The 15,781-nt window shown below is 32.6% G+C and overlaps 1 protein-coding gene across 1 annotated transcript in view; it reads right to left on the bottom strand.

The window, feature by feature from the left end:
- LOC127721259 (zinc finger protein ZFP2-like) overlaps positions 1–14,724 on the bottom strand; it is a 31,373-nt gene extending 16,649 nt beyond the window's left edge. The window contains exon 1 of the mRNA XM_052227935.1: positions 14,669–14,724. The gene's annotated coding sequence lies outside the window, so the exon portion shown is untranslated. The remainder of the gene's footprint in view (positions 1–14,668) is intronic.
- Between the last annotated feature and the right edge of the window lie 1,057 nt (positions 14,725–15,781).

Raw genomic sequence — 15,781 nt, 5'->3', positions numbered from 1 at the left:
TTTGCGCAATATTGTGCTATTGGATATTTCTTGCTATTGCACAATACTGTGCAATTGAAGATTTCTTGCTATTGTGCAATACTGTGCAATTGAAAATTTCTTGCTATTGCACAATACTTATTATATAATAATTTACACATCCTGTTTGGTGTGTATCTCCTACCATATCATTATTATTTGCTTTTAAATATAAATCAGAAATAACCAACTTAAAATGGAAAATTTTAAAAGAAAAAAAAAAGGAAAAAAAGAAAAAAAGGAAAAAAAAAAAAATCCCCCCCCCCAAATTTTTTGAACCCCCTTATGATTCATCACCCTCATCAGCAATCCCAGCCTTCCCTTTGTGGTATGGTACCTTGCAGTACAATTTCAGAGAGATCCATACACTTGAACACATGTTATTGTCTGGAAACTAAAAAAATGCTTATTTTTGGCCCCTTTTTGGCCCCCAATTCCTAAACGTTTTGGCAATTACCCCCAAACTCATTTCCAGCTTTCCCTTTGTGATATGGAACCTTGTAGTACAATTTCAGAAAGATCCATACACTTACACACAAGTTATTGTCATGAAACTAGAAAATACTTGTTTTTTGCCCCTTTTTTGGCCCCTAATTCCTAAAATTTTGAGGCAATTACCCCCAAAATCAATCCCAGCATTCCTTTTATGATATGGAACCTTGTGGTACAATGTCAGAGAGATCCATACACTAACACACAAGTTATGTCTGGAAGTTACAAAAATGCTTATTTTTGGCCCCTTTTTGGCCCCTAATTCCTTTACTGTTGGTACCATAACCCCAAAAATCAATCCCAACCTTCCTTTTGTGGTATTGAACCTTGTGGTAAAATTTCATAGAGATCCATTCACTTAAACTAAAGTTAGAGTGCGAAAACCAATGTGTCTTCGGACGACGCCGGACGACGCCGACGACGCCAACGTCATACCAATATACGACCACAAAAATTTTTTTGAGGTCGTATAAAAACCGCAAAATTTCCTTAAAATTACCAATTCAGGGGCAGCAACCTAACAAAGTGTTGACCGATTCATCTGAAAATTTCAGGGCAGATAGATGTTGACCTGATAAACAATTTTACCCCCGTCAGATTTGCTCTAAATGCTTTGGTTTCAGAGATACAAGCCAAAATCTACATTTTACCCCTATGTTCTATTTTTAGCCAAGGGCGGCCATCTTGGTTGGTTGGCCGGTTCACCGGACACATTTTATAAACTAGATATCTGAATGATGATTGTGGCCAAGTTTGGTTAAATTTGGCCCAGTCGTTTCAGAGAAGATTTTTGTAAAAGTAAACAACGAAGGACGCCAAGTGATGAGAAAAGCTCACTTGGCCCTTAAGGCCAGGTGAGCTAAAAATAAATTCCCTCATCAAACCAAACCCATTTAAGTACATCATAAAAGTATTAAATAGAAAATGACATCATAGTCATGGCTAAAAATAGAAAACCTTGATCAGCAAAATTTAATAGTAATATCTAAAAATAAATTCCTTTATCAGCATTTAACACAAGTTCTAAAAATAAATGGACAGCTAATCACCTCAAAAGAATACAACATTCCTTTATAACAAAACCATTGAGAACTTAGAATTGGTTATAGGATTTGAATTATATGCTCAATGTTTTGCTTTTGTGCAATTCACTTTGCTGTTGCAAACTGACACTCCCCCCTCCAAAAAAAAAATCAACCCCCCTTTTTTCACCTCCCCCACCCTTTTTCCAAACAACCCCACCCCCACCCCCCAAAAAAAAATAAATTACCCCCTCTTTTTTTTACAAACTTTTTATCCGCCTCCCACAATTTCTTTTTTACCTCCCCACTCTTTTTCCAAACAAAAAATTCTTTCCCTCAATTTTGGTCATAATCTCAATTCAAATTTCCATTGGAATTTGCAACCATAATTACCCATTTAAATAAGTTTAAAAATAGAAAATGACATACAAAACCATGGCTAAAATCATCAATATTCCTTTGTCATCATAAATTAAATAGAAACTTCTTAACCTCAAAATAGCAAAATTTCTTTATACATAGTTTAAAAGCAATGTTAAAGGTAATAAAACATACTATATTTGGATTACCTCCCTTACACTGCTTTTAAATTGTCTCAATTGTCCTTTAACCAGAAAAACCCTTGTTTTTCTCCTTTTTTTGCCCCTAATTCCTTAATAATTTGAGCCATAACCCCTCAAAGTCAATCCTAACCATCCCTCTGTAGAATTCAAACTTGTGGTATAATTTCAGAGAGATTCATACACTTTAACACAAGTTATTGTCTAGAAACTACAACTAGACCTAATCACAAACTAATACATTGTTGACGCCGCCGCCATCGGAAACAGCATACCTATGTCTCGCTTTTTTACCTTTTTTGGCCCATAATTCCTATACAGTTGGGACCATAACCCCCAAAATCGATCCAAGCCTTCCTTTAGTAGTTATAAACCTTGTGTTAAAATTTTATTGATTTCTATTTACTTTTACTAAAGTTATTATCCGGAAATCATCTGTCTTCGGACCACAACAATGTGATACCAATATACGACCAAAATTTATTTTAATTTTTGCCGTCGTATAAAAAAATAGATAATTATCTAAATAAAGTAGTTCACTTCATAATAAATTGCTTCGCCGAGCATGGCAATACATAGTCCACTACCAGATAAAAATTACATTATACTGGAACAAAATGCTAAATTGTTCTATAACTTGTCATGGTGTAAACAAAAAGTAAATATCAAGTCATTATATTTAAGCATGACTAAAAACAGTGTGAATAACAGATTATATGAGTGAATTTTTCAAGTCCAAGGACCATAACATGCAGACAATTATCAGACTAAATCAAAAATTTGAACTTGATCTGGAACTTGTCATGATAAAACTATATACTAATTATCAATCAATATCTTCAAGCATGATGAAAAAAAGTGTGGAAAACACTCTTTACATTGGATATGATTAATAGTTCTCTAAAATTAGATATGATGTAATACAATGTATATCTATTTTCAAATTATAATCAAATATAATTAATAGTTCCATACACCAAATATAAAAAATTTTTATAACCTGACTCCTTGGGCAAGATGTGTAAGTGGGACGATACTAGATAAAATAATTATGACATTAGACATTATAATTTTTTGGACTAGGAATATTTGATGTGACGTCATAAGTATTTGTGCTAAATGTACTCGGGCCAAGATAAAATATATATGTGTTTCCTAATAATTTAATTTTGGATATAACGCGTCTTCCGATTGGCTGACTACTAGATAAAATAATTATGACATAAGACATCATAATTATTTGGACTAGGAATATTTGATGTGCCGTCATAAGTATTTGTGCTAAATGTACTCGGGCCAAGATAAAATATATATGTGTTTCCTAATAATTTAATTTTGGATATAACGCGTCTTCTGATTGGCTGACAGTGTTTTGTTTATCAGCTCATAGACATAATTTTGCCATGTGACCATGACGTCGTCAACGTTTTTTCATGATTTACTACGGTTTAAAACGGAATTTAAAATTGAATTATAAGGAATGACTGTAATATTTTTTCTGTCTATTCCAAATAACATAAAAAATATGGTGCACACTTTAAAATAACCCGCTATGAGGGTTATTCAGTATGTATCACATTTTTTATGTTATAAATTAGAATAGACAGAAAAAATATTACAGTCATTCCTTAATTTCATGCACAAAATGACAGAGTAGGTAGGCATGGTCAGTAGGTACAATGTATGGTAGGTAGGAAAAACATTTTATTTAAAAAAAATATCTTCTTAGTCGCATTAATAGTGGTAAGGAAGCTACCATTTGGAAAAGGCAGGACAGGTCAGTTTTGAGTAAAAATGTTATATACAAGATATCTCATTTAATATATAAGATATCTTTTACAATCTGTTTTTCTATAAGATAACTTATATAAAATAGAAGATATCTTATATAACAAAGGATATATATATATCTTTTATAATAAAGGATATATATCTTATCAGAAGTCCATTACTAGACGAAGTGTGCAACCCGCTATATAGTAAGGCGATCACGTTGTCCCCGAACTTCCAACTGTGATTGAAACGGGATTTGAGAGAGATTGCTATTAATAGTAACACAAGAGTGCACACGCTGAAATGTCTCGCCTTCTTTACTAATCATTGATATTATGTTGATAGTCCTAAATATAAAGCTTTATTACAACTGTCACATAAACTTAACATTAACCAAGTAAACTAAACATTGACCAATGAACCATGAAAATGAGGTCAAGGTCAGATGAACCATGCTAGGCAGGCATGTACAGCTAACAATTCTTCCGTACAACAAATATAGTTGACCTATTGCATATAGTATTAGAAAAAAAGACCAAAACTCAAACACTTAACTTTGACCACTGAACCATGAAAATGAGGTCATGGTCAGATGACACCTGCCAGCTAGACATGTACACCTTACAGTCATTCCATACACCAAATATAGTAGACCTATTGCATACAGTATTAGGAAAAAAGACCAAAACTCCAAAACTTAACTTTGACCACTGAACCATGAAAATGAGGTCAAGGTCAGATGACACCTGCCAGCTAGACATGTACACCTTACAGTCATTCCATACACCAAATAGTAGACCTATTGCATACAGTATTAGAAAAAAAGACCAAAACTAAAAAACTTAACTTTGACCACTGAACCATGAAAATGAGGTCAAGGTCAGATGACACCTGCCAGTTAGACATGTACACCTTACAATCATTCCATACACCAAATATAGTAGACCTATTGCATACAGTATAAGAAAAACAGACCAAAAAACAAAAACTTAACTATAACCACTGAACCATGAAAATGAGGTCAAGGTCAGATGACACCTGCCAGCTAGACATGTACACCTTACAATCATTCCATACACCAAATATAGTAGACCTATTGCATACAGTATAAGAAAAACAGACCAAAACACAAAAACTTAACTATTACCACTGAACCATGAAAATGAGGTCAAGGTCAGATGACACCTGCCAGTTGGACATGTACACCTAACAGTCCTTCCATACACCAAATAACCGAGACCTATTGCTTATAGTATCTGAGATATGGACTTGACCACCAAAACTTAACCTTGTTCACTGATCAATGAAATGAGGTCGAGGTCAAGTGAAAACTGTCTGACGGGCATGAGGACCTTGCAAGGTACGCACATACCAAATATAGTTATCCTATTACTTATAATAAGAGAGAATTTAACATTACAAAAAATCTTAACTTTTTTTTTCAAGTAGTCACTGAACCATGAAAATGAGGTCAAGGACATTGGACATGTGACTGACAGAAACTTCGTAACATGAGTCATCCATATAAAAAGTATGAAGCATCCAGATCTTCCACCTTCTAAAATATAAAGCTTTTAAGAAGTTAGCTAACGCCGCCGCCTTAGCCGGATCACTATCCCTATGTCGAGCTTTCTGCAACAAAAGTTGCAGGCTCGACAAAAAATCAATGGCCAAATTTTTTGTGATGCATTCTGGGTAGAGATAATTTATTCAAAACACCCTATACATTAATTAGCACACAGTTGAATATAATGTTTGACCATCGACGTGTTAATGAATAGCAGATCCTAGATGCAATATTATATCAGTGTCATGAGTCATTATGATGGTTTAAATATTAAACTATAAAAATGTTTGTATAATTTATCAATTTAAAAACTACAATTATAACGAAGTATAATTGTCAAAAGGAATAACAAAAACCTAACTTCTTAATACAATAAACGTTTGGTTTTAGAGTTAATTGTGAAAAAATTGCCATTAAAAAGTTGGCAAGGAAAAATTAGGTCGGAAAATTGTGTATCCATAAACAGTACAAGTAACACTGTATGTATTAGGAATGATGGTTTAATAGGAATAAACATGATATTATATTTATTTTAAGAATATATGTTACGATTTACAAATTTCAAGAAATAAGATTTTTTTTTAAGTTACTTGGGTTTTCTGTAGATATACCCATTTTTAGCAAAATTAACAAATTGTATCCTCAATTTTGAAAAAAGAGGGTGAAATAATTGTATGGCCTTTCTTCAATTTCGAATATCTTCGATCCTGCGTAACTGAGATCTTGACGGTAATACTACCTCGGTGATGAGTGTGGACGAATAGAGGTTATCATTTCAGACAAATATTGTTACATTTATCGGTTAAAATACATGTAAAAAATGCAGTTCTCAACACGTGCGTTCGACATATAAATTTTATAGATTAAAATTGTAGAAAAAGTTGCGATCATGATCTTTGTAAACAAATGAGTAATAAACAGTGATAAATATATATTCTTTATGTAAGTATACTTTATACTGAAATAAGACAAAGTCCTATTTCAAAAACCTAGCTGTACAACAATTTGATTTAATTTGTTCAAATACTAAATCAATCTCAAGGGTTAAGTTGTGCCGTTAATAAATAAAGTCAGTAATTCCTGGAATTGTCAGGTTGCAACAGTAAAACCCTTTCTTACAAGTGTGTGATGTATACATTAATAGCAGCCGCGTCAGGTCGGAGGAGGGACTTCAGATCTAGCCTGACATCCTGACCCAGTCTAATACTTTGTCGAGCAGTTAGCCAGGATCCCAGGCTACTTCAAGTGAAATCCAGTACCTCGCGTATTCAGGATGAATGTTACGATCTCTGATGTTAGATTACACTTGAGACAACTCTGTGATGGGATATGCATATTTATATTTCCTACTGAACGTTACGCTAGCAACATGCAATAAATCAATTTTTTTAATCCACATGATCTACAGATGCCTTCAGTTTTGTGAGTATAAAACAACAAAAAAAAGGACTTTTACCGTGATCTTGTGATAGCAAACATAATGACGGACAACATGAGAAAAGTATGTCTCTTAATTTAAAAAAGGGAAAAAAACAAGACTTTTGAAATTCGAAATTGTTTCGAAGTCATTTGAAGCAACAAATGGTCTGATATTATTGTTTTTCTGTAAAAGTGAAGAAAAAACCATGTCTTTTGCGTATTCATCACCGTATATAGCTTCCTTGGTGCCGTAAATGACCGAGACATAATCCGTCAACACAACGCGGTTCTATTTAAAAAAAGGAGACAGTTATGACTTTATTTTGACAAAAACGACTACATCTTTTAGATAGACGATACATTTTAAGTACGACACGGCAGATTTTATAGTTCTCATTTGCCTTTGCGCGATGAAAAATGGTACCAATGAATTCATTTATAAAATTTTATATCATTTTCTAAATATTGAAATAAAATGAAGAAGTTAACTAACTGGCAATAATAAACCACCGCACTAAGTCGGTTGACCTTATTTACACCAAACTGATAATTAATCAAACACTCAAGGAGACTAATTAACAGCTATCTGTTTCGATGATAATATTTTTACCCATGATTCCATAGTTATACAAGAGTGCACACGCTGAAATGTCTCGCCTTCTTTACTAATCATTGATATTATGTTGATAGTCCTAAATATAAAGCCTTATTACAACTGTCACATAAACTTTAATAAAACATTAACCAAGTAAACTAAACATTGACCAATGAACCATGAAAATGAGGTCAAGGTCAGATGAACCATGCTAGGCAGGCATGTACAGCTAACAATTCTTCCATACAACAAATATAGTTGACCTATTGCTTATAGTTTAAGAAAAACAGACCAAAACACAAAAACTTAACACTGAGCAATGAACCTTGAAAATGAGGTCAAGGTCAAATAAAACCTGCGTGACTGACATATAGATCATAAAATATTCAATACACTAAATATAGTTGAACTATTGCATATAGTATTAGAAAAAAAGACCAAAACTCAAAAACTTTACTTTGACTACTGAACCATGAAAATGAGGTCAAGGTCAGATGACACCTGCCAGCTAGACATGTACACCTTACAATCATTCCATACACCAAATATAGTAGACCTATTGCATACAGTATAAGAAAAACAGACCAAAACACAAAAACTTAACTATAACCACTGAACCATGAAAATGAGGTCAAGGTCAGATGACACCTGCCAGTTGGACATGTACACCGAACAGTCCTTCCATACAACAAATATACTAGACCTATTGCTTATAGTATCTGAGATATGGACTTGACCACCAAAACTTAACCTTGTTCACTGATCCATGAAATGAGGTTGAGGTCAAGTGAAAACTGTCTGACGGGCATGAGGACCTTGCAAGGTACGCACATACCAAATATAGTTATCCTATTACTTATAATAAGAGAGAATTTAACATTACAAAAAATCTTAACTTTTTTTTCAAGTAGTCACTGAACCATGAAAATGAGGTCAAGGACATTGGACATGTGACTGACGGAAACTTCGTAACATGAGGCATCCATATACAAAGTATGAAGCATCCAGATCTTCTACCTTCTAAAATATAAAGCTTTTAAGAAGTTAGCTAACGCCGCCGCCGGATCACTATCCCTATGTCGAGCTTTCTGCGACAAAAGTCGCAGGCTCGACAAAAACGAGATTTGGGGGGACCACCAATGGCGCTTTCCACTGATAAAGGGGACATCATGATCGCCTTACTATATAGCACAGGTTACACACTTCGTCTAGTAATGGACTTCTGATCTTATATAATAAAGGATATATATATCTGATATAGTTTATAAGATATCTGATATAGTATATAAGATATCTTATAAATTTTTTGAGATATCTTATATAGTTTATGAGACATCTTAAATAGTTTACAAGATATCTCATATAGTTTATAAGATATATATAGAATAACCATACATTGTCTCGAAATATCAATTTTATTTGTACAAGGCTTAGAAACAGGTAGAAAGCGAGGCTGTGCCGAGCATTTCTACCTGTATCGAGCCGAGTACAATTAACATTGATATTTCGAGACAATGTAGGGTTATTTTTTATATACTGCAATTGTTATAACTGTTTTAAATGAAGTATTTAGGGTAAAAACCATCATTTCTTAATTTTGAGCGGAAGACGTAAAATATCCGCGAACCTGTATGTTTTATTGACATCGACCCTAAATACAACTCTACGGAAACGCATTGTCAACGTCATAAACAAGGTGATATACGGTCAGTGACTGTATACCACATATGAATATACGGTCAATGCAATTTGACTTCTCAAATAGCACAGATGCAGTATAACTTATATTATCATATACTTAGAAGAAATAACATATAATTTTAAAGTACGATAATAGCATTAAGTTTATGTGAATTCCATATTTTTCCGAAATGGTATTTAGCGGGCTGATATGAAAAATTTATCACATGCTTCGATTATTATCACATGCCTTTCCGTAACGTTATCACATGGCATTCCAGCAATACTCTGCAAATTCCAGAATGGTACATTTTCAGTGAAAAACACTACAATAAAGTAGGGAACAAAACTATTATTACAATACAGGATAATATATTATGTTATTAATTTATGTACATGATGTAAAATGCATTTTTTTTTTTAAATAAATGCACTATAAAATGTTTCCAGCGTAATTTACAAAGTTACTGTACAAATGCTTAATTTTCCTAACAGTACGTGTTCATTATGTTTTTTTGATTTGTTTTCGTCAATATCAAACTATATCATGCTGTCGTTTTTTCCCCTTTGTTAAGGAATATTTAAGAAAATATTCATATATGATGTACTACATTTGGCATCCAATGTCCTAAACTTTTCACTTTTTGAACTTCTCTGTGAGAATCAATAAAAAGGATCTATATATATGATATACAAGGATTTGTATAGTGACACTATACAAATCCTTGCTATATATATAAACTGTTATTTTTCTCCATTTTTGAAGCATATGATAAAAAGATCATAACATGTCATTCTTCACATCAGATGTATTATCAGCCCTCGAACCTTGGGCTGATAATACATCTGATATGAAAAATGCCATGTTATAATCTGATATAATTTATAAGATATCTTATATAGAAAATTATATGAGATATCTTATAAACTATGTATTATATCTCATAATAAACTATATAAATAAGATATCTTTTAAACTATTTAAGATATCTCATAAACTATATAAGATATATCTCATAAAACTGTATAAGATATTTCATAAACTATATAAAATATTTTATAAATAAAGGCAACAGTAGTATATCGCTGTTCTAAATTCATAAATCAATTGAGAAAAAACAAATCCGGGTTTCAAACTAAAACTGAGGGAAACACATCAAATATATAAGAGGAGAACTACGACACAACAGAAACCCAACACTTAAAAATGTAACACACACAAAAACGAACTATAATCGTGATAATATATAACAATGGCCATTTTCCTGACTTGGTACAGGACATTTTAAGAAAAAAATTTGTAAGGGTTCCGCGGAACCCAGTGTCTCGCCTACTTTTGCTGTTAATTGCAGGTTCAACAAAAATGAGGAAAAAAAGAAATAAAAATATTCCTCTCTATACTATCTTTTGATTGTAAGTAGCGTCTGTCCAAGTTTGGTAAAAATCCAGGATAGTTTATGAATCAAATAAATGTTTTAAAAACTTAAACTGCAGACTGTATGTTATGTTAACTGGAAGAAAAACTAAGTCCATTTATAAGTAAAATAAAGAAAAAATGGAACAAATTTTTACAAAATTTCCTTTTAGATACTAGCTTTTAATCATAAACAAACTTCTGTCCAAGTTTGGTACAAATCCAGGATAGTGTAAGAAAGTTGTTAAAACTTTAAAAACTTTAACCACAGAGTGAATGTAATGTTAACTGGCAGAAAAACTAAGTCCATTTATAAGTAAAATACGGAAAAAATGGATTTTTTTTTTACAAAATTTACTTCTGGATACTATCTTATGATCATAAACAAGCTTCTTTCCAAGTTTAGTAGAAATCCAGGATAGTTTAAGAAAGTTGTTAAAATTTCAAAAACTTTAACCACAGAGTGAATGTAATGTTTCCTGGCAGAAAAACTAAGTCCATTTATAAGTAAAATACGGAAAAAACGGATTTTTTTTTTACAAAATTTACTTCTGGATACTATCTTATGATCATAAACAAGCTTCAGTCCAAGTTTGGTAGAAATCCAGGATAGTTTAAGAAAGTTATTAAAATTTCAAAAACTTTAACCACAGAGTGAATATTTGTGGACGCCGTCGACGACGCCGACGGAATGTAGGATCGCTATGTCTCGCTTTTTCGACAAAAGTCGAAGGCTCGACAAAAATGGTGGGTTGAACCTGGTTTTGTGGCTCGCACTTTTATGGCAATGTTAAATTTAACACTAAAATGACACCACTATATGACGGGAATACAGTACAAATAAATGCAAGAACATTCAGGATAGAGAATTACACTAATAAACAATACAATATAGTACATTTCGGAAACGAAACAACAGAAACGAGAATTGAACAAAATACAATACAACACACACAGAAACAAACTACACGATAACAATTGCCATTTTCCTGACTTGGTCATGTTGGTACAGGACATTTTTTTTGAAAAAATCATGAAAATGGTGGGTTTAACCTGGTTTTGTGGCTAGCCAAACCTCCTGCTTTTATGGCAATGTTAAATATAACATCATAATGACAACATTACATGACAGGACTACAATACAAATAAATGGGAGAACATATATAGGACAGAGAAACACACAAATAATAGCTATCAAAAGGTACCAGGTTTATAATTTAATACGCCAGATGCGCGTTTTGTCTACACAAGACTAATCAGTGACGCTCAGATCAAATTAGTTTGAAAGCCAAAACAAGTACAAAGTTGAAGAGCATTGAGGACCAAAAGTTCCAAAAAGTTGTGCCTAATACGGCTAAGGTTTTCTGCCTGGGATAAGAACATCCTTAGTATTTAGAATAATTCATACTTTTGCAAACAGTAAATTTTATAAAAATGACTATATTATATAATAGATATACATGATAACACCGAAGTGGTGACTAACTACAGAATAAAAACAAATACATAAAACAATCTAAACCATGCAGCACATAAAATTATAAAATATATAATATATCTTATAAACTATATAAGATATTTTATACAGTTTATGAGATATCTAGAAGTTAGATTAAATAGTGAAGCAGCTTGCCATATAAGATTGTCAAATGATCAAAATTACAGTCCTAGATCATCAAATACCGGTAATCATGAAATATTTTTGGGTATGGTAATCAAATAATCACCAAGTAATCACATAAACAAAAACCCCATGAGGAAGCTCATGTTTCCTACCCTGATTGATGCATATTCAATTATTAGCAATCAGTACGTATGTATAAAAAAGAAGATGTGGTATGATTGCCAATGAGACAACTCTCCACAAGAGACCAAAATGACACAGAAATTAACAACTATAGGTCACTGTACGGCCTTCAACAATGAGTAAATAGATTGTATGTGTTGTTTGTGTGGTAGTCCACATAGTTCTGACGTCTTGAAAGGCTAAAGTGACGGTACCCAAATTGTAGTCCAAATAATTATGACGTCTTGCAAGGCTATTTTTGTCGTAGGAAGGCGTCACAGAAAAAAAATAAAATAGCCTTGCAAGACGTCATAATTATTTGGACTACCCAACATGCCCAAATTGCACCTATTTTGACAGTTTTTTCACCTACGTTTTTTTATGATCCAGACAAAAGTTTCCATGCTGTGCTTATTTTGTAGATGTATCCTTGTTTACTATATAGTTACACCAATTTAATTTTGAATCCATATTGAATCATAGAAAAATGGGTCTGAACAGACCTCCAAACGATCCAGGATTCCGTAATGAGGAGTACCTAAATTGCATCCATACTTTAATTCACATCTTTAAAAAATGAATTACAGATGTTTTGTTCCATTTCTCCGAATATTTAGAACAATCTGACATTAGTCCATGCTTACTATCCATTTTATAAGAAATTGATGCTTGTAACATATTTAATTTGCTCATTTTTATAAGATGACTTTTTATGAACATGGCATGACGACGTTTCCTTAGATTTACTTTTTCCAGTGAACGCTTCATCTGTTGATATTTACTGAAAACGTTTTGTGTATATTTAAATATATTCAGCTATGTTGAAAGACGTGTTTACTGTCAAATCATAAAAATACCAAGTGTTTAGTCCCAATCAAAAATAACTTGCAAGACATGCAAGATTTCCACAGCTTTTTTAGTTGAATAGGTGCAATTTGGGTACTCAGTGCAATTTGGGTACTGTGACGTTAATATATTTATGTAAAGCGCCAAAGCCAAAAATATTAAAATCCTTTCAAGACGTGATAATTATTTGGACTATTTGTGTGGATATTGTGTGCATTTTGTGATTTGAGTTGATTTATATGCCCTTTGATTTTATAGGAATAAAGATTTTGAACTTCAATGTTTTCCATTTTCAAATCTCGATTTTAATGCTTGGCATATTCCCCCATTTGAAAAGCATTCGCTACTTTTATGTGATATCAAGTGACATGAAAATATAACAGTATTACTAATATTAAATATAGTCTGAACAGTCTGCATGGGATGCCAAGCTAACTGGTTCAGTCTATAAATATCAGCATAAAAGATAATGCTATATAATTTTAACATTTGCCTTGGCAGGGCACCTATTAACTAGAAATCGTAAGGTTGTAAAATTTTTCATTTATTCATATTGGTGAATCAAAGTGCCGTAATTTGTCACGTGTGAATAATATTATTTTTTTTTGTTTTTTTGTTTGTATTAATATCTTTTAATATATCATCAAAGACATTATAAACTTTTATTTTATTCACTTTAACTAACTAATCTTATTTTAAAATTATATTTTTCATATCGTAAATATAAAAATATCCGCTTTTTCGGTTATGTATTTAAAATTCTAATACTCATTCGATAAGTGGAGTGCTCCGATAAAACGGAAAAATATACCAGGACAGAACAGAACAGATAGTACTATTATACTCACTGACACTGTCAATCTATATAGATTCACGATTATTTTATTAAAAAGTGGGTCGAGTTGGTGAAAAATGGGTTTCAGGTAGCAAGGTAGTATTTGCATTCCAGTATTTAGGTTGCTCTTTTGTGTACCCTACCTAAGTCAATGTATCTGAACAGTGCGATTGGACAAAAAATACAGTATCAACTGAACATACTTTCCCAAACTGAGGGATGAATCAGGTGTAGAAAAATATGAAATAATTTTACATACAGATGAAAATGAATTTTTGAGATTTTTTTTTAAATTTTGTATTCACTGCACGATAAAAGACCTAAAAGCACTAGTGGCCTTAGATTTTTAAAAATAGCAAAAAAAGTAAACGGTCATGATACACATTCAAATTCATTTCTGAATAGTAAAATGAAAGTACTTCAGTTAACTGTGAATGTAGAATTTTTTGCAGTGTTAGAAAGTGGTGAAAATTCTAAAAAGGCTATCATTATCCCTTATGGGCCAGGAAATACTACCGTGCCACCTTCAGTGCGTAACAAAAATGGGTGATTTGCCAGGGATTGAGTTGTCATAGATTCAAGAGTCGTCTTATGAACTTTGGCACTCGAACCACATCTTATTTCTATTTATAAAATCAATGATATTAATTAATTAACAAACCTTCAAGCAGTTCAAAGTTCTTTGCTTTGCAATGATGCGCGACAATCTACATATTCCGTTGAAGGGCGATAATCAATTTTAAATAAATGTACCTATGGAGCACAAAGTTAACAATAGTGTTTCCTTTACTAAATGTAAGTAAGAAATAAGTAAGTATAGTAACAGGGACTTTCTATACTAGTATAGAAAGTCCCTGGTAGTAAGTAGATTTTATTGAGAGTCGGCATGATATGTATAATTTAGCACAGTAATCATGAGCTCTGTAGAGCTCTGAACCAACTAGATATTAAAAAAAAAAACCCACAAATAACAAATTATAAGCACATTTGAGATCATTTGACAGCCTGTCTACATATATACAAATAAAACATATGTATGCATAATATATATAATAGCTAAGCAAACATGCATAAATAAATGCAAGCAAGCTAAAAAGAAAAGAAAAGACATGTTTTACTTTAACTGGCACAAAGACAAAAGCTATAGCAAATAAATAAAACAAAAGCAAACAATCATGAAACAGAACACTGGCGGGCTAGAAGATTTCAGCTGTGAGACAGCAAAGTTATTGTGTACATGAGCTACAAAAGCAGTCTTCTGAAGAACACTATGTTGAAATCATGAAAATATTAAAACTGTTCCAAAGTTGTGAGGCTCCGGCCCTTACTGAAAAAATTAGCCTCCTGCAAACATTTGCTGCAAGTCTGCTGCGAACTTGCTGCAGACTTGCAGCAAACATAGAGTCTGTATTTGCGGCATGTTTGCTGCAAATACGCTGCAGGTCTGCCGCAAACAATTTACAATGCAAATGAGTGTTTGCTGCAGACCTGCTGCAAACATTAATATGCAAATGAGAGTTTGCTGCAGACCTGCTGCAAACATTAATATGCAAATGAGTGTTTGCTGCAGACCTGTTGCAAACATTTTATGCAAATTAATTTTTCTCCTGCGTGTTTGCTGCAGACCTGCTGCGTGTTTGCTGCAGACCTGCGGCAAACATTTATATTCAAATTAATCTTTCTCCTGTGTGTTTGCTGCAAACTTGCAGGAACTACATACGTTACACAATTAACCAATGTCATGTTGACTGTTGGTACACATCACATTATTAAT

The sequence above is a fragment of the Mytilus californianus genome, unplaced genomic scaffold (genome assembly GCF_021869535.1).
Source record: "Mytilus californianus isolate M0D057914Y unplaced genomic scaffold, xbMytCali1.0.p SCAF_12, whole genome shotgun sequence".
NCBI classification, from domain to species: Eukaryota; Metazoa; Mollusca; class Bivalvia; order Mytilida; family Mytilidae; genus Mytilus; species Mytilus californianus.
Note: the sequence above shows the minus strand (reverse complement) of the source record. Positions and strands in the feature narration are given on the sequence as shown.